Source organism: Epinephelus lanceolatus, chromosome 16, assembly GCF_041903045.1.
Source record: "Epinephelus lanceolatus isolate andai-2023 chromosome 16, ASM4190304v1, whole genome shotgun sequence".
Taxonomy (NCBI): Eukaryota; Metazoa; Chordata; class Actinopteri; order Perciformes; family Serranidae; genus Epinephelus; species Epinephelus lanceolatus.
This window is the reverse complement of record NC_135749.1, coordinates 32,331,895-32,355,419: the sequence shown is the minus strand read 5'-3', so window position 1 is coordinate 32,355,419 and position 23,525 is coordinate 32,331,895. Positions and strand designations below refer to the sequence as shown.

Below are 23,525 nucleotides of genomic sequence, written 5' to 3'. Positions count from 1 at the left end.
ATCATGCGGGACATGGTCTCAATTTGCTTGACATGTGAAAAGAGACAGAAATACTGTGCAGTCCTGCGCAATATGGGACGTCTGGTCACCCTAGCCATGACAGTGCCACAAAAAGCAATTTTTTTTTTTTAATTATTTTTATTTATTTTTTTACTGTGGTCACAAAAGAAAAGACAATTTTTTTTTAAATCAAGGTATCATTGCTTTCCTGTCAGGATTTTGCCACCAAACCCAGATATTTCAACATGATCTTTTCTGAGCCATTACTAAGTGTTTTCTTTTTGTGCCTAAACCTAACCACAGTTTAACCATAGCATTGTTGAAATGCAAGGAAAAGTAAATTTTCAACATATACCCCACACAACAACATACAAATGTAATGTATCTGTAATTAGCAGAAATGCCAGCATTTATTGTGGTGATTGGGTTGGAAAAATACAGAAATGTTACCAACCAATCAGGATAGTGGATGAGGAATATCAATCCTTGTGAAAAAAAAAATGTGACCCAAATGCTTTATAGGCAGGTAGTAGTCATTACAATATGTTATAAAAACAGGAAACTACAGTACTGTCAAAGTTTAGTCATGGTGCCTTATTATCACATATCATAAAATGCCCCTGCCCTCGTCCAATTCCAGCATGTCAGCGGCTGTTTGAAAGTTTTCTGGGTTATCCTGGGGAAACAGGAAGTAGGTCAGCTAATCAATACAGCAACATCCCTTAGGCCAAAGAAAGCATGATAGATGTACCTGCCAAAATGCTGAAAATCCCAATATAAAGGGTTTTAATAGGACACTGGGCTAACACGAGCCACCCAGATGGTTACAGTGAGCCCTGACAGATGACATCAAGTCGCTCTCTGGTGGTTGTCTTCAAAGCTGAGCGTGAGGCTTTAGTCCTCCACAGGGAGCCTGAGATATCACACAGAATGTTGAATTAAACATGGCAGGGACTCCATTTCCATATAAAAACACCCTTTATTGATTACACTAACTCACAGGCCATTACAGGTGAAATTTGGTGTTTGAAATGTTTTATGTTGATCAGCTCAATCAAGTCTTATCTATCCCTTCACTGTTGCGATGAAGGCCATGTCTTCATTTCATTTTTAATAAGGAAAAATGGCTGCAATGAACCCAGTGTCTTTGGGTGATATGTTGCCCTGCTGCTTCTGACAAAAAAATTGCCAAAAGAAATAAAAAACTTATTTTGTAAGGTGTGCTCTCATCCTGTCTAATATTGTAATTTTTGAAGCAGCATGACGATAAGATTTAACTGATTTGAAGTAGCTTTTCTCTAAAACACACTTTTGCTCAAATTAGCTACGTAATGACAAACATTTACCTTTAAATCTTTCCAACACAAAACCCGTCTATTGCAGTCTACTGCAGTAGTAATCTACTCTTACAGTCTGTCAAATAGTGCAGCTGCTTTACAGTAACAGCCTCTCACCAACAAACACTGTTCATTATGAAGCAGCTGCAGTATTCACTTAGTCAGATTACTGCTAACTACTCCCAGGAAAATTGATGTTTGTCTAGATTTTGAATTTTTTTGTGTGTTTAAAAAAAAAAAAAAAAAAAGAAGAAGAAAAAATAACCATTATGAGTATTGTGCAAGATATAAAACAAAATAGATAGCAAAGTGAAGACGGGAGGTACATGCAGTATGGGCAAACCTAAAACTTCATGTCATTACAAATAATTTCACCTTTGGTGAAGGGGAGGAAAACCAACTTCTCTGCTCTATCACATCAATTTTGCACAGGTTAAAAGACAGGGCATGTGACTAACAGCCACCCAGGGACAACAGTTTTTGAGACGGAGAGCGATCTTCTCCAGGATGCATTCGGGACTAAAGAATGCAGTAAATTCACTGTCATTGTGTCAGGTGACAGACCTTGTTATTTACCTGATGATCCTACACTGTGAAAAACAAATCCTTGTTGAAATCAGTAGTAGGAGAGTTGGGTAACATTAGCTCGAAGCTGCCGATGTCCGCAATTAACTGCTAATAGAGTGACATTATGATGCATTCAAGCTTTTTTCAGTTAAAATGACTATTGGACGAAAGTAAGTTATTGCATTCTCATTCATTTTTCTGTCCCTGCTCATCCTGTTAGGGGTCGCAGAGGGGCTGAAGCTTATCCCAGCTGACAGAGGCGGGGTACATCCTAGACAGGTCACCAGACTATCACATAGAGGCAGACAACCATTCACGCTCACATTCACACCTACGGTCAATTTAAAGTCACCAACTAACCTAGCCTGCATTTCTTTGGACTGTGGGAGGAAGCTGGAGAACCTGGAGAAAACCATGCATTCATACACTGCTGGCTAAGGCTACCACACAGGGTGCTACCTGCCACTCAATTTTTATTTTTTTTCAACACATTCACACATGGATGGAACAGTCATCGGGTGCAATTTGGGGTTCAGTAGTAGGATACCTCGATATGCAGACTAGAGGAGTGCTGATCTGACCGCTGATCTTCCAATTGATGGACAACCTGCTCCACCTCTGAGCCGCAGCCACCCGATGACTTTATCTATTTTATAATGTAGATTTATTTGTTTCTCTGGAATAAAGGGGGAATAAATAACAACAAAAACAAAATAAACAACAAAGCATCAGCATTGGTATCAGCTACTTGTCAAATTGTTATTTTGAACATTGGTATAGGTCCAGAATTTCTAAATCGGTGCATCCCTAATTAATAATGTTGGCAGTGAATATATATCCATTATGATCAGTTTGAGTAGCCTTTCAATCAATATATTTTGGTGTTCATGTTGCTCCAATCTTTAATGTCTTTGTCATACTGACCTAACAACAGGGATGCATCCTATTCCTAACTTCGGAAATCCCTAAATTAGGATTAGGATTTCACGATAAAACAGGATTTTTTTTTTCCCTAAAAGCAGTAAGAAACCATGTTCCTGTGAGACCCAACATCCTAAAACCCATTCTAAACTGAGATATGATGTCAGTCATAGGAAGTTTCTGTAATGAGGCCCCAGGATATCTCAGTGCACAAATGAACAGCTCTTAGTCCTCAGGCTGAACTGAGTGTACTGAGTCACTGACCAAATCAGCGGGATCTTGTTCCCCTCACTGGTGACTAAAAGTCCTGTTGATAGCTCAGCTGTCATATACAGGATGTTACTTCTTGGTTAAAAGCTTACTGGAAGACAGCAGAAGCCATAACACTAAAATGTTTTGATATAGTAAGCCACTGCTGAGTGATTCTGGTTCCCATCATATTATCGCAGTAGTAGTATTCATTGCAATGCCACGTACAGTAGGGTATGTGTTCCAGTAAAAACAGTGTGTTCATTTTGCTTTTAATGATGCTATCTCTTTCTGATGTGCATTTGAACACCAAAGCAACAGCTTGGAGGATAGTTCACTGACAAATTGGCAATTTGTATAGAAATTACTCAACTTGGGTAACATTGAATTAGTGGAGAAAACTTTTTTTTTCTTGCATGCCTCACCCTTGAACGAAGAATCCAAAGAAAGGCGAACATTCTTCATGAATTGAAGTTATTAGGGACCACGTTTAACAGCAGCAAAACTATATCAAACAAACTCTCATACAAGTTATGCAGTATAATACAAGTCTAATTTATCTGGTTGTATGCTCAGCACTTCCCATACACATGCAGTTGTCAAGAGGAAAGTTTGCCTTTTTTGGATTCTTCATTTTCCGTGGAGGCATGGAAGAAAAAAAAAAGTTTTTCTTCACAAACATGTTGAGTAACTGATAAACAAATGATCATTTTGCAGGTCAGGTATTAGGCTTTAAATAAATAAACATGCTCCAGAGTCAATACCTGCAAAAAGTGAACCAGCAATAAACAAAATGATTCCAAACATTTACCACTAGCATTTGATTCAAAACGTTAGGAAAGTGAGCTGTAAATTCCACGTCTGATAGAAACACGGTTGGCTCCCAGCATGGCACAAGTAGAAATGCAGAAGAAACTTAATGGAAACCATTTAACATTCACACTCTGGTCAGATCATCAAAAGGATTCAGCGCATGAAACAACAAACTCAACAGGATGAATGAGTCAGGTTGAGAAAAAGTGGCTACCAAAGAGAACACTTTATCACTTCATTGCTCCTGGAATGAATTTAATGTGTCCTTTAAAGCAATGTCAGTAGTGAAAAACCAACTGTGAATCCATGACCTTCCTCTCCAATTTACCAGCTTACCACACATGCTGATTCACTCCACCATTATACCTTCTCTGTCGCTTTGCAGTGCGCCATGAAACCCTCCAAAACAAAAAACAGCCAACAGATACTCGTCTCCTGCTGGCTGTCAACTGCTATCCATCGCGCTTTTACTGTGAGGTTTCCCCCTGACTTGCTGGCAAGATGAGGCATTGTAAGTGTGTGTGTGTGTGTGTGTGTGTGTGAGTGAGAGAGAGAGAGAGAGAGAGAGAGAGAGAGAGAGAGAGAGAGTTTGTGTAAGTGTGAGCGTGTGAATGAGAAGTTTCTGCATAAGGCTGTGGGTTGTGTATCTCTGAGAGTTGAGATCTGTGCCTGCAGTGAATTCTGTGTACATGATGTGAGCTCGTGACTTTAATGCTTTGGCAGGCACAAGGAGCTTCAGGGACCAAGGAGCTGACTGCTGGCCCCACAGGGCTGCTACTCACAGGTCAGGAGATGTTCTGCAAACACACATTTGCATTATCACACTTATTAGGTACATAATTAACTGCATTTGCTGCCTAACCCGTGAATAATATTTTTTCATGTTAAGAGTTTGACAGTTTATTGTATGACTCTTCAGTTAAAGGCTGTGGAAACAACGTAATGAGAAAGACTACATGTCGCCTATGTGACGTCACGTCATCACACTTTCCCTGCACTTCTCAACTCACATTGCTGCTGCGTCTTCTACAACGATCTACGGAGCCATCAGATCAAGATGCCGGTGTGTTTCATAATTAATATTTAATTAATAATTTCTATGAAAAAAAAACAACCTTTTGATTCTTTTGATCTGAGGACCCTTATGGACTAAAGAAATATGAATAACTTCAAGGGTAATCAAGGAATGGACACAGGTAGCCAACAACCCGCTTTTATACATCCAAAGAACTTCTATAAAAAAAACTGAGACAGGTTTTAATTTGTCAAAATGTGCCGCCACACTGGGCTAGTGAAAGGGACTAAGCATTTAATCGGGACTACACTTACATCTCATGCGTTACAAATTTAGTTATTTTAACACAAAACACAATCACCATCAATCTAACCAAGTAGTTTTGCTGCTTAAGCCCAACCGTGCTGCCACAAACACTTTACAGTAGGTGCCTCCACCACGTAACACGATGATGATAAGAGATTATTTCATGCATTTCTGTGAGATTACATTGAAACATACTGAAGACACATTCACCACATAACCAATAATGTATGGAAAACCAAACATTACAATCATATGTGATTGTTGAACATCTGATTCCAAAAAAATGGATCAGCTGTTATAACAGCCTCCCAACCCGGTTGCCACAATAAAATGCTGGCATTTTACTTTTTTGCAGACCACGAAAATTCTACATCTAAACTTCTACTTCTAGTTCCACACATATAGCATAGTCCAGATAATGTATATAAGCTGTGCTGTACATCCAGAGGAGGGGGAACACATGGAGATATCTTCCAAGACAGCAGCAGACCACTTTTTGAGACCAACAAAAGCAGGTTATGTTTAAAAACAGTTCAGAAAACTTCCAGCAAAGTTGCTGTTTTTTAACAAAAGTTTGGGACATTTCCAGCTATGTTTGTAGTAATGAAAGTTGCTATTTTTTAATGAAAGTCTGGGAAATTTTTCAGCTGTTTGTAGCAACAAAATTGGTATTTTTTAAGAAGAGTTCCAGCCTTGACTGTAGCAATGTTTGTTACATTCTAGCCATGTTTGTAGCAACAAAAGCGAGTATTTGCTAATGATAGAGACATTTTCACCTGTGTTTGTAGCAACAAAACAGTTATTTCTTAAGTTCAGTTCAGTTCAAATTTCCAGCTGTCTTTGTAGTAACAAAAGCGGATATGTTTTAAGAGAGATTGGGAAATTTCTAGCCATGTTTGTAGCGACAAAAACGAGTATTTGCTAGGGATGGGCAAACGATCAAAATTCATTATTCGATCATCAAAAAAAATTAACGATCAATTATCGATTAATTGATAAGCGAGTATTTCAAAAGAGAGAAAACAAAAGAGTGCAGTGCAGGCTGTCGCCGCAAGAGAGCGCAGCTGCCCCAGTTTTGAGCTTCAACCCTCCCAGGCCAAAGAGGAAGAATGGCGTGCATACACAATTCACCCCTGGGTGTTTACAACTGTTGCCAGCCAGGGGTTACAGGCTTCAGTTTTCAGTGAAACCTCCGTCTTTCAATGGCGTAGTGTTTTCAGAGGCCTCAAGGGAAGCCGCCGAGGCTTTGGAGAGCGTTGAGAGCCTTCGTCTGTTTATGATTTTTTGCCTGGCATAGGTCTGGTGGGGGGTCTCGTAGGCACGGCGGCTCGCCGGGCCTGTAGCATTGTAGGGGAAACACTGCGACTATCGAGCAAAATTATTTGTGATCAATCAAAATCCTAAACAATCAATCGTCAATAATCGAAAATTGATGCCCATCCCTAGTATTTGCTAATGATAGAGACATTTTCAGCTGTGTTTGTAGCCACAAAATGGGTAGCGTCCAAAGTGGGCCGAAAGACTCCATCTTCCAAGCCCTAACCATGTGGTTTTTGTGCCTAAGCCTAACCACACATTAACCACAGCATTGTCATAACATGGAATTGAAAATAGAGAAACATAAAGATTAAAAAAATCTGCTACATATGAAACATACGAATGTAACGTATCAGTGATTTCAGTGCAGAAACATTTATTCTGACGATTTTGTTGCAGCCTCCACTCTTCTAGAAACCTGGCAACAGGGGTTTGCTCCATTTCAGCCACAAAAGCAGTAGTAAAGAGAGCCACTGGTGTTGGGTGATAAGGTCTGACTCGAAGTTGATGTTCTGATATGTTGGATGGATTTGAGGTCAGCACTCTATGCAGGCCAGTCAAGTCCTTCCTCACCAAATTGGGAAACGCCTTTTTCTTCTTCTTTCTTTCTTTCTTTTTTTTTTTTTTTACAGACCTGGCTTGTTAGCTGAAATGTTGCCACAAAGTTGCTGCCCAACACTGTTAGTTGTCAAATAAAAAAGTTCATAGTAATAAATAATTTTGCTACCTTTGTCTGCAGCCTGACTGGCACCACACAAGCACTCTCTCCTCCAGCTATACTTTCCCTGTTCAAGTTGTGGCGACTTTGGCCCCCCAAGATGTCTATGAATCAGCCTTTGTCTGCCCCTCTCCATGGAACAATCCATCCTGGGAGAATCTATCAGCAGGTATTGCTTAAGGCCACACAGCTCCCAGGGTCAAAAAGGCATGTAAACCTCTCCAGTGTGATAAGGTGGCTCTATCCTCTTAAAGATGGGTTGAGGGAAAACTCTGCCTCCAGAGAAAGTGTTCAAAGAGGCAAGTGGAGGTTGATCACAATCCCCCCTGGACGCCTCTATGTAAAGGTGTTGTGGGCTCATAAAAACAAGAAGAGACAGGGGAGATACAGATTAGGCTGTATATCCATGACAGAGAATGAATCCAGTATGTGATTGATCACCTACAGGAGTGACCTGCAGCATTGTGGGGAAAAAACTAAACTATTAACAAATAGTGCTGCTAACTTGGAGTCTCAACTGACTGTTCTTTACTTATGTGGGAGGGCATGCAAACAGGGATAGCACATCAAATACTTCTTTAAGCACTGGAGAGGTAAGTGTGTTTTTTTTTTTATTTTGGCTTAGGGCAGGGATATACAGCTTCAAATTATTGTATTTTACATTTAGTTTTTTTTTTTTTTTTTCAAAACACTGTATGGTGACGGGACTCACTAAATTTGGTACCTCTCATCCCTCCCTTAACCTCGTTGGACGTCACACACCTTAACCACCCATTGGATGCAGTGCATGCATGACAATAGTGGAAAACCACTTCTTCTTCAAGGTTTTTGCTGTGATGCTCCCCTGAAGTACTCTATTTGCATGCCCCCTGTTAGATAGGTAGATATAGCTCAAGAGCTCAGGTCCCCTCTTGGCAATTTTTTTTTTTAAAAGATTAAAAGAAAACACATTTTAAGTAATAATGTGGTAAAATACCTTTAAAGAAAATTTTCTATTCTATTTTTGTTTTTTCAAAATGACTGGAAACACAAGTCCCCTGTTGGCAACTTAGACGAACGGTCCACTGTAAGCAAGGTTGATGTGTATGTGTGTGTGTTGGTTTTGTCTGGTAGGACAGGTGGCTTGTGTGCACCCATATTGGGTAGTAGTGCACTCACAGCTTGTGTGATGATGATATGCTTTTGTAAGGAGAATTTGCATTTTGTTTGAAAAATAAAGAGAAGAAAAAAAACCCACCACAGCCACCTCCTTGACAAGTAATGAACAGTCACTAAATGATCTTCTGTAAGGCCTGTTTTCTGCCCTTTGATGTCATTATTTACTTTATGAATGTCGACAAAAGAGTACAATATAAATTGCGCGATTTATCTCCTGAATGTGCCCATCAGGTTTCAGGTTAGGGAACCTATGTATTGCTAAAAACACTGGACAGGCTTTGAGATACTTTATTAAGGAGTCACACTCAGGAAAATGAGACATCTTTAAGGAGTACAGCAACACAGTTTACAGTTACACTGAGAGACATAACAGGAAAAGACAAGGTCATTAACAGAACAGCATAATGAGCAATAAAAAGTTAAGACCTCACTGAAGGAGTCACAGTCAGTCAGGGGTTAATTACTGAGATCAGTCTTAACAGTCTTAAAAGGTCCAGTGCGTAGGATTTACGGGGATATACAAATGTGATATAGTATAATAAGTATGTTGTGTTTAGTGAACCATCACCTGAAAATAAAAATCATTGTGTTTTCGTTACCTTAGAATGAGCCATTTAGATCTATATGAGAGCAGGTCCACGTCTATGGATTTCACAGTGTTGTACCGTCATGTTTTTCTGGTAGCCCAGAACAGACAAACTAAAAACTGGTATCTACATAGGACCATTCCCATTTTCGCGTCAATTAGCATTAGCAGCCCCTCGCACAGATTAGCAGTTGCTAGGTATGGGGCTTGTCTCTGGAAAGTGCAAACAGCGTAATCAAAAAAAAAAAAAAAAAAAACCTGAACATCTGGATCAGAAAATAGGTGAGCACACACAGCAGGTATTTCCTCTACAGCATTTTAAGGTAAAACTGCTTTATTCTTTAGCAGTTGTAATCACTTGGCCCATTTGTATTGGAGAGGTAGAGACCTCTGAAGATTATTTAGCTCCTGGTAAAAATCTCCTGAACAAGCAACACAGAAAAAATTCTAACCAATCTGCAATCCTCATGCCTAGATGCCATTAAATCCCCTTTAATTTTATACACTGGACCTTTAAGTTAAAGAGAGGTAAAAGGGTTTTAAAATTTGTATGTCATTACAGACTTTCCATGAGATTGCTGAGCTAACAAATACTCTAATAGTACAAGCAGTCTTTCATCATTAGCTCTGGCCTAACTTTAACCGAAATGCATATCTTTGTAGATATAATCTAATGCCTAAATATGCAGCTGCAGACTTCTACTGTACCCTGACACTACTGTCTCCAAATTTCAAAGTGATTCTCATTAGGATATAAATACTCACTCACCCACAATTTCAGATATTAAAATTACCCTTTTGGTTATGACACTCACCATCTCTTCGGCTCTGCCAAGCTGCCAATGACAGCTGAGATATCGTGCCAATATCTTGCCAGCTGTCTAGCTCCGGGCTCTGGCAGCCTGCTGTCCGAGTTTATGAATACATCCTAAGCTGATGGATACCAGCACTATATGTTCCATTTGTCACAGAGCTGCGCGCTTGATTTGTGAAAACGCTAAGTGTAAATTTAATTCTGTATAATGGGTAATTGCAGAATTCTGCCTCATAGAAATATGAAATGTTATTTCACTTGACACACAGCCGCTGTGGTTCAAAAGCAAACACACTAATGTCAGCTAATTCACTGAGATGAATAATTACAGTTACAAATACCTATTATCACACATTCTGTTTAGCTGTGCACATGCATCTTGAGATTCTGTCACCAATAACCAGCTGTCGTCCCTTCAGAGATGATCTTGTGAAAACCAGCTGGTGATCTGACGGTTTATCAGAAAAAGCGTTAATTATATCTCCAGCTACACTAGGATCTCATGGCTGCCATCATGTGTGTAACCGGTGGATTGTGGGTTCAAATTCCAGACAAGGTGGAAGAAAAATCATTTGGTGCATGCTTAATCATAACCAATATGTAATGACTGTGTTTGTACTGGGCAGCTCCCAGTTCGGATTGGTGTAACTGGGGCGGAATCTGACCTTCAGGTGTGGCTTTAGACTAAGAAGGGGGCACATTTGGTATAAAGATGTATGAAGATCCAAATTCAAAGTCCTGTTTTTAGTAATATTAATATTTCTATTCTGATGCAAAATATTATAAATTATAAAGCTGCTATTTGTTAATCCATTAAGTCTATGGGCATGGACAGATTATGCAGAAATGGGCCCATGGACACAGACATGAGTTTTACATAGGTAACAGTTACTTAACTGATAGAAAATTAAGCATCATCAACTAGTGATATACATATATATATATATATATATATATATATATATATATATATATATATATATAAAAAGTTTTAAGAGCTCGATCTCACTCTGAAGTCATTGAAATCTGGCACTTGGGCAGTGACTTGCAGCATCAGACAGTGACAAAAAAAGGTGTCCTTTAAGGTCAATATGATACGTGGCCAGTTGCCGTTATAGTCAGGGGGAAACGCGGCAGGACAGGGACGAAAGTTAAAGCAGTGAAGATAGATAGATAGATAGATAGATAGATAAATAGTACGTTATTGATCTCAAACTGGGAAATTCTTATATATGGGTCCAACAAACACCGACTTTCACACGAGACAGCCAAACTCTGTTCTTTTTTCCTAAACAAAACCAATTCCTTTTGTTGCCTAAACCTAACCACATGTGTGTTGCTGAAGGACAAAAACGCCTTCGCGATGTTGTACCGATGAAGTGCGTTTATTTTGAAAGACAAGGTATGTAAACGTTAAATTTCCTTTGAAAACAAAAATGTATTTTGAAAGAAGACAATGCATGTAACAGGCAGAACTTGACACGGTGTCCCAGAACGTCAACAACCAACGTACCTAGGGTACCTTGCACGTTGTATGTGGACGTGGAAAGTCCATGCCCAAGCATGTCAATATGTGACTAGGTCGGAGTGAGAATGTGTTGGTTTTAACTTCTGAAATGTGAAGATATGAGGGTCTGGACTCTAAGAAAACCATCTGAAGACATCACCTTGGGTTCTGACAAACTAATGGTAATATCCTCTGACATTCCACTGATTAAATTATAAATCAGTTAATTGAATAGATAATTACAAAAGCCCCTACAGGCAAGTGAGAAAAAAACAAAACAATGCTGGTTATCTATTTCCTTAGTCTGATTTAAGCAGTTTTCTCTCCTCTGTTTATGATTTGAGAACAGGTGGAGAAGATGTTTTGCCAGGTGAGAAAAAAAATCCCAGGATGGAAAAAACAAACAAACAAACAAAAAAACTTTGGCAGCTGAAATTCTTTTAAATTTGAGAAAACAAAAAAAATGCATGTTTTTCTCCATGTACTTAAGTCCTATTTAGAACATGGGGTAGTGGTGCTCTTCAGACTCTTGTGGCCAGAATGAATATTACAACAAATACTTGGAAAGATTATCCTAACAAAAATCACCTGTGGTTTTTATGTTTGTTTGTTTTCAGCTGTTTTACACTAAAAAAAACCCTCTATGGTACTGTGTTGTCTCTTGGTAACCCATTTTTGGCCACTTACATTCACACAGCACATCCTCAATGATGTTGCAGTGCTTCAGAAAAGAACCAGGGCCCTAAGGAAACCAATAGCACTGTTTAGATTGTAACATGACTTCAGGGCCTTCCCCACGTCTCTGTCATTGCACAATCTGAAAAAAATTGGATTTGCAATAATAGACGAGTAAAGTTTAATTTTAATTGCTTAATGTACTTATTTGATTTAATTAAGTCATAGAAAATTAAAATGCAAATGTTGCCTTGAAGCAATGTCGCACCATTATGATATCTCAACCATGCCTTCTTTGCTATTGTGTATTAGGGTAACATACTGTTCAATAGCATAACAGTCATTATAATTGTCTTTTTTATCTCTATAGACTAACCTAGAGACATTAAATATTGTTAGCGTCAATAAAGTTCAGGCTTTGACACTGTATAGTCAACTATAACAATGCACTTTGTGAGTTCTTGCTGCAGAGTAAACTGTATGCTCATATTTTACGCACATTTTTCCTCCAATCACAGAATGAATGCAATATTATTCATGAGTCTTCAAATGAGAAGAGGGTAAAAATGACACCCCAAGTAAATAACAGCGAGGATGAATCCAAATTTAGTAGTTGGGATGACACCAAGCTGGTAACAACCAGCAGCAACACAGCAGACAGTGACAACAGTATACGTCAGAAACGACACACCCAGAACTCTGAAAGCAGGCATTTAATGTAAAACAAATAATCAAACACTGAAATGTAACTCATGGGCTTGTTTTACAATGGGTTATGATAGCTTGTTTTGATAAAGTGTTTATGTAAAGTTTGCTGAAATACAGTGGCGTGCACAGACTTTTTGAAGGGCAGGGGCGAAAAGAAAAAAAAGGGCACATATAGCATGTTCTCGCCACTAAAGAGGGCACTTTAGACATGTTTATATGTTATACAAATGGCACATTATATAACCTTAAAACAGACTAACTAGACAGACTACTCAAGTTAGTTTGTAGTTAGGATCAGCATCCACGAGAACTGTGTAGATTCAATGTTGGACTGTGAAGAACACACAGAGACATGGATGTATGAAATAAATAAATCCCTGGGGGGGGTCTGGGGGTCCTCCCCAGAACATTTTCAATTAAGTAGATGCCATTTCCTGTATTCTAGTGCATTTTAACACCATATTAGCACCAGATAATCCAAACTGGTTCTGTGAGATATAGTTCTGGCGCAATATAGATCAAAAAAGGGCCCAACATAAAAGTCATTGCAACAGTAATTTCTCCAAAGAGGGCACTTTAGCGTGCGTTTTGGCTCCAAAGAGGGCACTTTAGCGTGCGTTTTGGCTCCAAAGAGAACACTTTAGCGTGCGTTTTGGCTCCAAAGAGGGCACTTTAGCGTGCGTTTAGGCTCCCAGGAAGGCACTTTAGCGTGCGTTTTGGCTCCAAAGAGAACACTAGGGTGTGTTCTGGCTCCCAAGAGGGTATTTTAGCGTGCATTTTGGCTCCCAGGAGGGCACTTTAGTGTGCGTTTTGGCTCCAAAGAGAACACTTTAGCCTGCGTTTTGGCTCCCAGGAGGGCACTTTAGCATGTGCTTTGGCTCCAAAGAGAACACTGTAGCATGCATTTTGGCTCCCAGGAGGGCACTTTAGTGAGCGTTTTGGCTCCAAAGAGAACACTTTAGCCTGCGTTTTGGCTCCAAAGAGGGCACTTTAGCCTGCGTTTTGGCTCCCAGGAGGGCACTTTAGCGTGTGCTTTGGCTCCAAAGAGAACACTTTAGCGTGCTTTTTGGCTCCCAGGAGGGCACTTTAGCGCATGTTTTGGCTACCAGGAAGGCACTTTAGCGCACATTTTGGCTCCAGAGAGAACACTTGAGCGTGCGTTTTGGCTCCCAGGAGGGCACTTTAGCATACGTTTGGCTCCCAGGAGGGCACTTTAGCATGCGTTTTGGCTCCAAAGAGAACACTTTAGCATGCGTTTTGGCTCCCAGGAGGGCACTTTAGCCTGCGTTTTGGCTCCAAGGAGAACACTTTAGCGTGCGTTTTGGCTCCAAAGAGAACACTTCAGCGTGCGTTTTGGCTCCCAGGAAGGCATTTTAGCGCGCGTTTTGGCTCCCAGGAGGGCACTTTAGCGTGCGTTTTGGCTCCAAAGAGGGCACTTTAGCGTGTGTTTTGGCTCCAAAGAGAACACTTTAGCGTGCATTTTGGCTCCAAAGAGGGCACTTTAGCGTGCGTTTTGGCTCCCAGGAGAGCACTTTAGCATGCATTTTGGCTCCCAGGAGGGCACTTTAGCGTGCGTTTTGGCTCCCAGGAGAGCACTTTAGCATGCATTTTGGCTCCCAGGAGGGCACTTTAGCGTGCGTTTTGGCTCCAAAGAGGGCACTTTAGCGTGTGTTTTGGCTCCAAAGAGAACACTTTAGCGTGCATTTTGGCTCCAAAGAGGGCACTTTAGCGTGCGTTTTGGCTCCCAGGAGAGCACTTTAGCATGCATTTTGGCTCCCAGGAGGGCACTTTAGCGTGCGTTTTGGCTCCCAGGAGAGCACTTTAGCATGCATTTTGGCTCCCAGGAGGGCACTTTAGCGTGCGTTTTGGCTCCAAAGAGGGCACTTTAGCGTGTGTTTTGGCTCCAAAGAGAACACTTTAGCGTGCATTTTGGCTCCAAAGAGGGCACTTTAGCGTGTGTTTTGGCTCCCAGGAGAGCACTTTAGCATGCATTTTGGCTCCCAGGAGGGCACTTTAGCGTGCGTTTTGGCTCCCAGGAGAGCACTTTAGCATGCATTTTGGCTCCCAGGAGGGCACTTTAGTGTGAGTTTTGGCTCCAAAGAGAACACTTTAGCGTGCGTTTTGGCTCCAAAGAGGTCACTTTAGTGCGCGTTTGGCTCCCAGGAGAGCACTTTAGCATGCATTTTGGCTCCCAGGAGGGCACTTTAGCCTGCGTTTTGGCTCCAAGGAGGGCACTTTAGCGTGCATTTTGGCTCCAAAAAGGGCACTTTAGCGTGCATTTTGGCTCCCAGGAGGGCACTTTAGCGTGCGTTTTGGCTCCAAGGAGGGCACTTTAGCATGCGTTTTGGCTCTGAAGAGGGCACTTTAGCGTGCGTTTTGGCTCTGAAGAGAACACTTTAGCGTGCGTTTTGGCTCCGAAGAGGGCACTTTAGCGTGCGTTTTGGCTCTGAAGAGAACACTTTAGCGCGCATTTTGGCTCCCAAGAGGGCACTTTAGCGTGCATTTTGGCAGTTGCCCCCCTGCCCCTTGTGCACACCACTGCTGAAATATGCTACACTTTTTAACACATTCATTATGGGCTGTTCCACAGTGGTACAGTGCTGTCCGAGGGTAACATTCAGACAAACAGACTTATGAAAAGAGTTTTTTCAAATTCATATGGCATGAATTTTACACTTGAGGGTTTCTGGGCATTTTATATGAGTATTGTATTTTTTTTTTTTTTAAAAAAAACTTTCAAACAATAACCTTCTTTTATTTTAATATATTATATTTATATTGTATATATATTAATATTTTTATTTATAATTTTTCAAAATTTCTTTAAATTAGGATTAATTAGTCTTTCTTATGACTTTTTTTTTGTTTTTAATAATCATAATGTGTACCATAGAGGGGTGGACTTAAACACAGGACAGGCAACAATTTAAATCAGACTTAAAAAATCAATCGCCACAATTTTTTCCCTCACTTGCCCCTCAGGGCTTCTGTAGCTAATTAACAGATGAATCGATAACTAAAAAGTAATCTAAAATTCCTCACTGCGTGGCTCTCTAGCTGCTGTGGGGATCAAACCCATGCGGCTCCAGTTACAGGACTGTGACCAACAGGCCGTGCTGCTCCCCAAATATTGACTGCTACACAGATTTGCTCATGAGTACGTCCTGAGTTAATCTGCTCAGTATCAGCCTGCTGTTTGCATATGAGCTTCAACAGCCTGGCAACGACAACAGCTAAGTTAACAAAAAAGCTGTACAGTCATGTGTAACACAGAAACACCTGCAAGATGACAGAAAGCAGGAAACCCTTCACACCACACAGAAACACACACTGTTAGACTCACAACCACACACATTACACAACCAGGCTCATAGCTGCATTTCACTTTAACAAGCCACCACACACATTCACACCTCTAACACTTCCTCCAGTGTTTAAGCATTCACGCACATTCTCATACACACAACCAAACACACAAATGCGACAGTCCATGATCCCCTGGAGGACCACTCCCAAGCTGTAAACCAAACACACACCTCAGCAGCAGAATGGATTATGGCTTAGCAAGCAGCCTGGCCTATCATACCATACGCTGAGGCAGCTGTTTCTGGATCTGCACACATGTGTGTGTGTGTGTGTGAAGATATATAATGGTGAAAAAACTCTCAGTGAGGCTTTATGTTATTGACAAAACAATAAAATGTGTGTGTGTGTGTGTGTGTGTTTGTGTTTGTGTATAAATGTCCAAGACAGGCAGGGAGGGGCCTCCTGTTTGCAATGACCGTACGGAAATTGATAACTCTCTGCACCCTTGACCCCTACCTATTAAGTGCTGGTTCAAAGAAATGTGGACATCCTGAAAACAGATGTGGGAAAATCAATTTCCATTTTCACTATTGATTCAAATCAACAGTTTAATAAAATGGTGAAAAAATGGAGAAGAACTGACCAAAACAAGAAGACAGAGAAAACGAAGAACAAAACAGTAGCTGCTGATACACAACCCAATTCTCAGAATGACTATTGGCATTATACATTTTTGCAAACTACAGATATATTTGTACGTTACACATTATCGAATATGTTGAACTGTATTTTTAAATTTTCAATTTCATGTTGTGAAAATGCTGTGATTAATGTGTAATTAACTTTAGTCACAAAACAACACTTTTGTCACTATAAACAAAGCTGGAAATGGCTGTTAGAAAATACCCATTGTTGCTGGGAACTCAACTGGACATGTCCCAAACTCTTGCTTAAACATACCAGCTGTTGCTTGCGTGTCCTGATCTCTCTTTAAAAAATACCCACATTTGTTGATACAAACATGACTGGAAATATCCTGATCTTTCTTAAAAAATATGGGCTTTTGTCAGTACAATCACAGCTGGAAATGTTCCAACCTGTTGTTAAAAAATCCCAGCTGCTGCTGACATGTCCTGGACCCTTGTTAAAAAAAAACCCTGCTTTTGTCACAACAAACAAGGCTGGAAATGTCCTGACCTCTTGTTAAAAAAAAACAGCAAAAAAAACAGCTGTTGCTAGGAACACAGCTGGAAATGTCCCAAACTTTTCTTAACAAATACAGGCTTTTGTCAGTACAATCAAAGCTGGAAATGTTCCAACCTGTTGTTAAAAGATCCCAGCTGCCGCTGACATGTCCTGGACCCTTGTTTAAAAAAAATACCTGCTTTTGTCGCAACAAACAAGGCTGGAAATGTCCTGACTTCTCTTTAAAAGTACCTTTTTTTTCTTGCTACAAATACTGCTGGCAACATCAAGATCTCCTGTTAAAAAACACTCACTTTTTTCACTTTAAACACGGTTGGAAATGACCTGTCCTCTGGTTAAAAACAAACAAAAAATCCCACTGCTTTTTCTACAAACACAGCTGGAATTGTCCCGACTTCTTATTTAAAAAAAAACAAAAAACACTATTGCGGACATGTCCCGAACTCTCGGCAAAAAAAATACTTGCTTTTAGTTGCTCCAAACATGGCTGGAAATGTCACAACCTCTAGTTAAAAAGTACCTGCTCTCTACAAACAGGACAAACCCTGATGTCTTGTTAAATACATGCATTTGTTGGTCTTCAACAGTGGTCATGCATGAAACTCTGTGAACAAAATCTAGGGACCAATATCTAAAGTTCCCTCTTGCTAAAAGTTGGAAAACTTACTAAAACTGAGCTTCTATAAGGCAATGAATATTGTGGAGGGCGTGGCTCATCACATAAAGGTGTATAACATCTCAAGGGTTTCACCGATCACCGAAACTGTCAGTGTGTCATTCTGTCAGTCAGTCATTCTGTCTGTCCCACGTTTTTCTGTTCACTGACATGGTCAATCTACTGTGCTTTCAATAAAACAATCATACTATCAAATTCACAAAAACTCTGTCTGAATACATTGCTCTTCTTAATGGGTTCACTTGACTATTTAATCTGCAATTTCCTATGACCTGTATCCCAAACACACACCATGTGAAACTGTACGTGGGCAACTGTGCACTCAATGGGTATGGACTAGTGTACATGTAATCTGAACTACTTCATACGTATGAAATGTACAGATGTAATTTATCCATGGTTGCAGAAAAGCACAATGCAGACAAACGTTTTAATCTTGTGACTGGGTTGTGATACTTGGTACACTGCATAAACAATTTCACTGTCTCATTGACTCTTGTTAACTTAAATAATTTGTCCTAATTTCAATTCAAATCACTTCTCTGGATAGTCTCATCTGAATTGCAGCCAGAACTCTTGGAAACCAGCCTCCAGGCCATAACAGATTTATCATTTTCTGCATTTGTTTATTGGCAAGGGAAGAGGGGATCGGCTGTTATTTGGGAAGTTGATCTTGCATGACAGTTCAATATTAAATCCTCTGAGAGACACATTATTTTTATGGTTGGATTGGTTCCTCGAGCGAAAGTTGACTTAAAAAACACAAGATTTCTTGAGTTTTGTGCACAACAAAAGGGATCAAGGCACCTTGAGGATGAGAGTTCACTGAACCCACAGGAAGATAATCTGACCAGATTGGCTGAGAAATACCCAGAAATCCCATTGCTCTGTGTCCTAAGTCTCAAGAGATCTGATTGTTATGTTCGATCTTTAGTGTTTGAGCTGTAGCAGAGCAGAATTGTTCAAGAACACTCGCTGGCAGTTGTTGGAAGGCATTTAGGTATTTTTCTGTAACCCAAAAGTGTTAGACATAGCTTGTGAAACACAATACCATATGAGGTCTGTCAAAAGAAGCTAAAGAAATTAGACCCACCTTCCTCTCACATCATAGTGCCCTGATCGGAAATCTTATTTAGCATAAAGTCAAGTGTTAACTTAATGACTGAATACACTTGTCCTGCTGGTTCTTTTGCTTCAATGGGCAAAGAAATTAACTATCACAGCCGCTGTGTCAGTACTCCTGTTATCTCTCTGATAATGAAGGGCTTCCAGGTGTGGTAATGACTCCCTGGCGGCCATGTTGGAGGTCGTCAGCTCTTGGGCAGCACTAAAGATAAGTGAAGAGCTGATCTGCTTTACTAAATGTACAACTTGGCTGCCCTTACAGAAATCAATAAACATGGCGGAGAAGAAGTGAGTATTTCAACACTGATAACTCTGATCAACAGCCAACTGCTGTCCGGTCAGATACTTTCCCAGTGTAATCTCAAGGCAATTGAATCAAACGCAACTGGACTTGGTTTTGTCTTAGAAGACGTTTCGCCTCTTATCCAAGAGGCTTCATCAGTTCATGCTTGTCTGACTAGGCTGGAAACTAGTCTGACAAACTGGTGTGGAAGCACCCAGGTATTTAACCTCTGGGGAGGTCTTCACAAGGCCAATGATGTCACTGGTTCGTTAGTGCTCCAATGGTGTGTCAACGACAGTCGTTGAAACTCCTGCTGCAACGGTTGTCACTGGAGTCGTTAGAGTCACATGAGGCCATTTGTGAACGACCGTTGTTTTTAGAGGTTAAGTTGTTCATAGTCATCTTTTGAGCCTTTGACCTTCTGAACTTACCACATGTTCAAAGGTTTTTTAATTATTTACAGCTGATGTTAAAGGTGTGCTAACTTTCCATGTCCAAATAATTGGTTTAGGTGATAATGCTGAAGCTGGAGCTTTGTTTGAATCCTTAGTTATTGCTTTCTTTGAAAATGCAACAACTTTTTTGCCACTTGGGGGCAGCAGAAAAACTACCTCCATCTCTTTAACTAAAAAAATTCTGTCTCTTTAGCTGCTCTACTATGCTCACCAGATAGTCACCAACTGAAAGTGCATTTCTGTTCAGCTCTTCTTATGCACATTTTCAATTTGACAATAACAACCCTGAGTTCAAGTCCAATAAATAAGAAAAAAAAAAATCCTCAAAATATTGCAAAAAGGTGTGCAGTGTGTGTGTGTAGAAAGGAGCACAGAGGAGAGTAAAAATATTACAGTGGTCACTTCTTTTTATGTATCTCTAACTTATTTAATCTTTTTCTTAAACACGGTGCAGTCTAATTTTGATTGATGCTTGAACGAAGATGGAGAGTTTTTTATGGTGGCCTGTAATTGTATCTCACCGGCAAGGGGGTTAAAATAAGTCCATTCACTCAGGTGTTGTGTTCCCATCAATGAAGATCGGAGCTGGAGGCAATAATTCCCCATGACTAATGCAGAGCGATTTGACCCAGGTGTGACTGACGATTATAACCTTGCCCATTGCATTAAAAAGCCAGATGTTAGTGGGTGTTAGTGTTTTTTCGTGCAGTGGGAAAGGGGCTGAAGTCATCTCTAGATGGCTGTCAACACGCTTACGTTTGCAGGGCTGTTACCAGAACTCTTCCAAGACCAAACATCAGTTGGTCAAATCTCTCTATTTCCATTGTCCAGTGTGTTATTATACATACATTGTTTTCCCTCATTTGAGGTCTGACTGAAGCTCTTCTAATTATATTGTCTCTTTGCACCCGCTTCTGAAGTGGCTCTCAACTGTAGAATCAGCCCCACCTACTGCTTATCTTGATGAAAACACTTCAAATATTTATGTAACACTGTGTAAAAGCACATAAATGTGAATCTTCTTTTGCTGTATTTCTAAAAATTTGCTTAAAATTTGCACTACACTCAAATGAAAACCCAACTGGTGTCTGCTGTTTGGCAAACGCGGTACTGTGCAGCAGGTTTTTAGAGCTTTTTCCAAGAGAACTCTTGTAAAGTTACCTAAAATGACAGGGCTACAGACAGCACAGATTACCTATCACAGGATGTGGATACAGTACTTGAGAGCCATGAGTGATGTGAGTCACAATGGACCACAAAAGCCCTGGTCCTTCAGAAATCTACCAAAGCTGTTAAAGCAAAAGCAGGATTTAGTTGGAGGAAGATCTCTCATCCCCTTCAATGAACCAAAACAACTGCACCATTGAAACAGTAAAGGCTGTGCTGCAACAGCCGTCCCAAATGTTAGAAACATCCTTATAGAAACTGAAGGTGTAATCAATTATCCACTCAACTATATGTGATTTAAAACAATTATCTTTGCAGGTGACTACTTACAAAATTCTGGTCTTGCGTAATCTACTTCATTAAATTAAGTTGACTAAATCTGCAAAATATTTTTTATGCACATAAAATTAAGCAATTTACGGTACAAAATGACTGCTCTCTTGCTTGATGCTCTTAATAGCCTGAAGCAAAAAGTTACCTTACTTTTTTTAATCATATCAAGCAGGATTTTTTTTAAGGTATATCTCTTATAGTTGTAGGACACACTATTCTCCAACAAGTCCTTTCACCTGACCCATAAAAACGCAAAGTCCTCCAAAATGACCAATAACACCAATGCAAAAAATACTTATTTCAGTATTTTCTTCCACCCTTATGGGTGAAGTCTGGTCAACTTAAACCAAAAAGTTAAGGATAAGAAACTACTGTCTTCATGGAGTCGGAGCATAAACCACAGCTTCCTGTGTTGAATCACATGCTATGACCCAACCACCCATCTCCACCTTCCCATTATAATTCCCAGGGTGTCAAATATGATAGCTTGGTCAGTGGCCATTGGTGTTAGATTGCAAAGCACAAGGCACACTTTAAGTGACTGTATGAGACGCATCTGGCTTTCAACTAACTCCACAGTAAACCCATCAGTGTCAATGACGTAGTTTAAAGAGAGACAAAGTCAGAGTAGGGTGAGAGGGAGGTGTGTTGGCCAGTGATCATGTCCCATGTGAAAAGCTGAAGTTTTATTAATGTTACATAGTTACCATCACCATCACGTAACCTGTGTCACATGACATACTCAATTTATAAATGTTTTTATTTTAACCTAAACCATGATGGGGTTTTTTTCTAAACCTAGCCAAGTAGTTATGTTGCTGAAACCTATAGTTTTGGAAACAAAACCAAGCAGCAACCTTCAAGGCTGAAAAATTAAGCCAACAAATAAGTGTCAAAAACTGCAGTTCTTTAAACAGCCACTTGAGATTGGCTCCAGAAGTCAGTCAATCCCCATAGACACCCAGCATTTACAGCAGAAACAAACATGTTACAGCCTGGTACAACAAACAGTTTTGGTCTCTAGAGCTTATTTTGTCATTCGTGATATTTGTACCAGGGGTGAATTTCTATATAACTCACCTGTTTACATTTTACTAAGGCTTAAAGTTACGTATATTTAAGGGCAAGCCACTTGGAGTGACGGACTGTCTGCCAATAGTGTCTTGGCTCCTCAGTCAGATCCACTCCTCCCTCCTCTACAGCTCTAGCCTCTCACCCAAGTGTGGGCACTTCTGCCTCCAAGAACCCAAGATGGCGACAATCAAAATGCCAAACTCAATGCTTCCTAGCAGGAGTCCACAAACCAATAAGTGAGGTCACGGTAGCTACTTTTTTTTTTTACAATCTATGGATTAAACCTACATTTCCTGTGAATGAGGAAGTTTATTTTGAAAAGACAATATGCATGTAACAAGCTGAAATTTACATGCCATCCCTGAGCACCCAAAACTAACGCCAAAGAGGTAACTACAGCATCATAGTTTGAAGAGTAGGTCCAATGACCAATCAGCCATGTTTGACAACACCTTCACACCAGTTGTGTGAGTGATGACCAGTGGTGTTGCGTTTCTGCTGGCACTGGTCTTGAATTCCTAAAAAGATGGCTGTAACAAAATCATCCCTTATAATGAGCCTAAACTGAGTTGAGTTCTGCTTCAATCATCTCTTGTCAAAACTTTTCTATCAGAACGTCCATCTGGATCTCAGAGGACTTTTTTTTTTTTTTTTAAGAAGATGCTTGTCCTTCAGTGTTGGTGTGTTTGTGCTGCCGGTGAACAGGCCTGGGGCTGAGCCAGCTGTATTCTTGAACCTCCACTGCTGCATGGCCATCTATCTCTGTCTCTGTTAGCAGCAACATCACGGCCAGGCTCAGACGGCACCAGTCAGGAGGGCTACACTGTACGAGCCCCATACACACACATGAGCGCACGCTCCCACGCATTTATTATATGCAAACATGAGAACATACACAGATTGCTGTTAGGGGTATTGCTCAGCTCCACGATCAGCTGTCAAATGGTTCCATGTACAGACACACACATAATACATAATGCATGTCAAACCCTTGCTGCTCACAGAAAAAAAAAAAAAAAAAAAAACACCCAGATGCCAGATTTCATTCTGAGACTGATCAACTGCCCAAGGATAGTGGATAAAGATAGTCAAAGGACGGAACAAAAAAAACATTTGTAACAAAAAAACAGATTTGGCCATCCTAAAGCTGCTGTCTAAGTGCCTGCTGCCTGACTGCAGGCACTTAGACAGACAGTACCAAGAGACACA

General features: G+C 40.3%; 1 protein-coding gene across 1 annotated transcript in view; it reads right to left on the bottom strand.

Moving 5' to 3' along the window:
- Nucleotides 1-23,525, bottom strand: part of grin2da (glutamate receptor, ionotropic, N-methyl D-aspartate 2D, a) — a 408,220-nt gene that overhangs the window by 294,497 nt on the left and 90,198 nt on the right. The window lies entirely within an intron of this gene.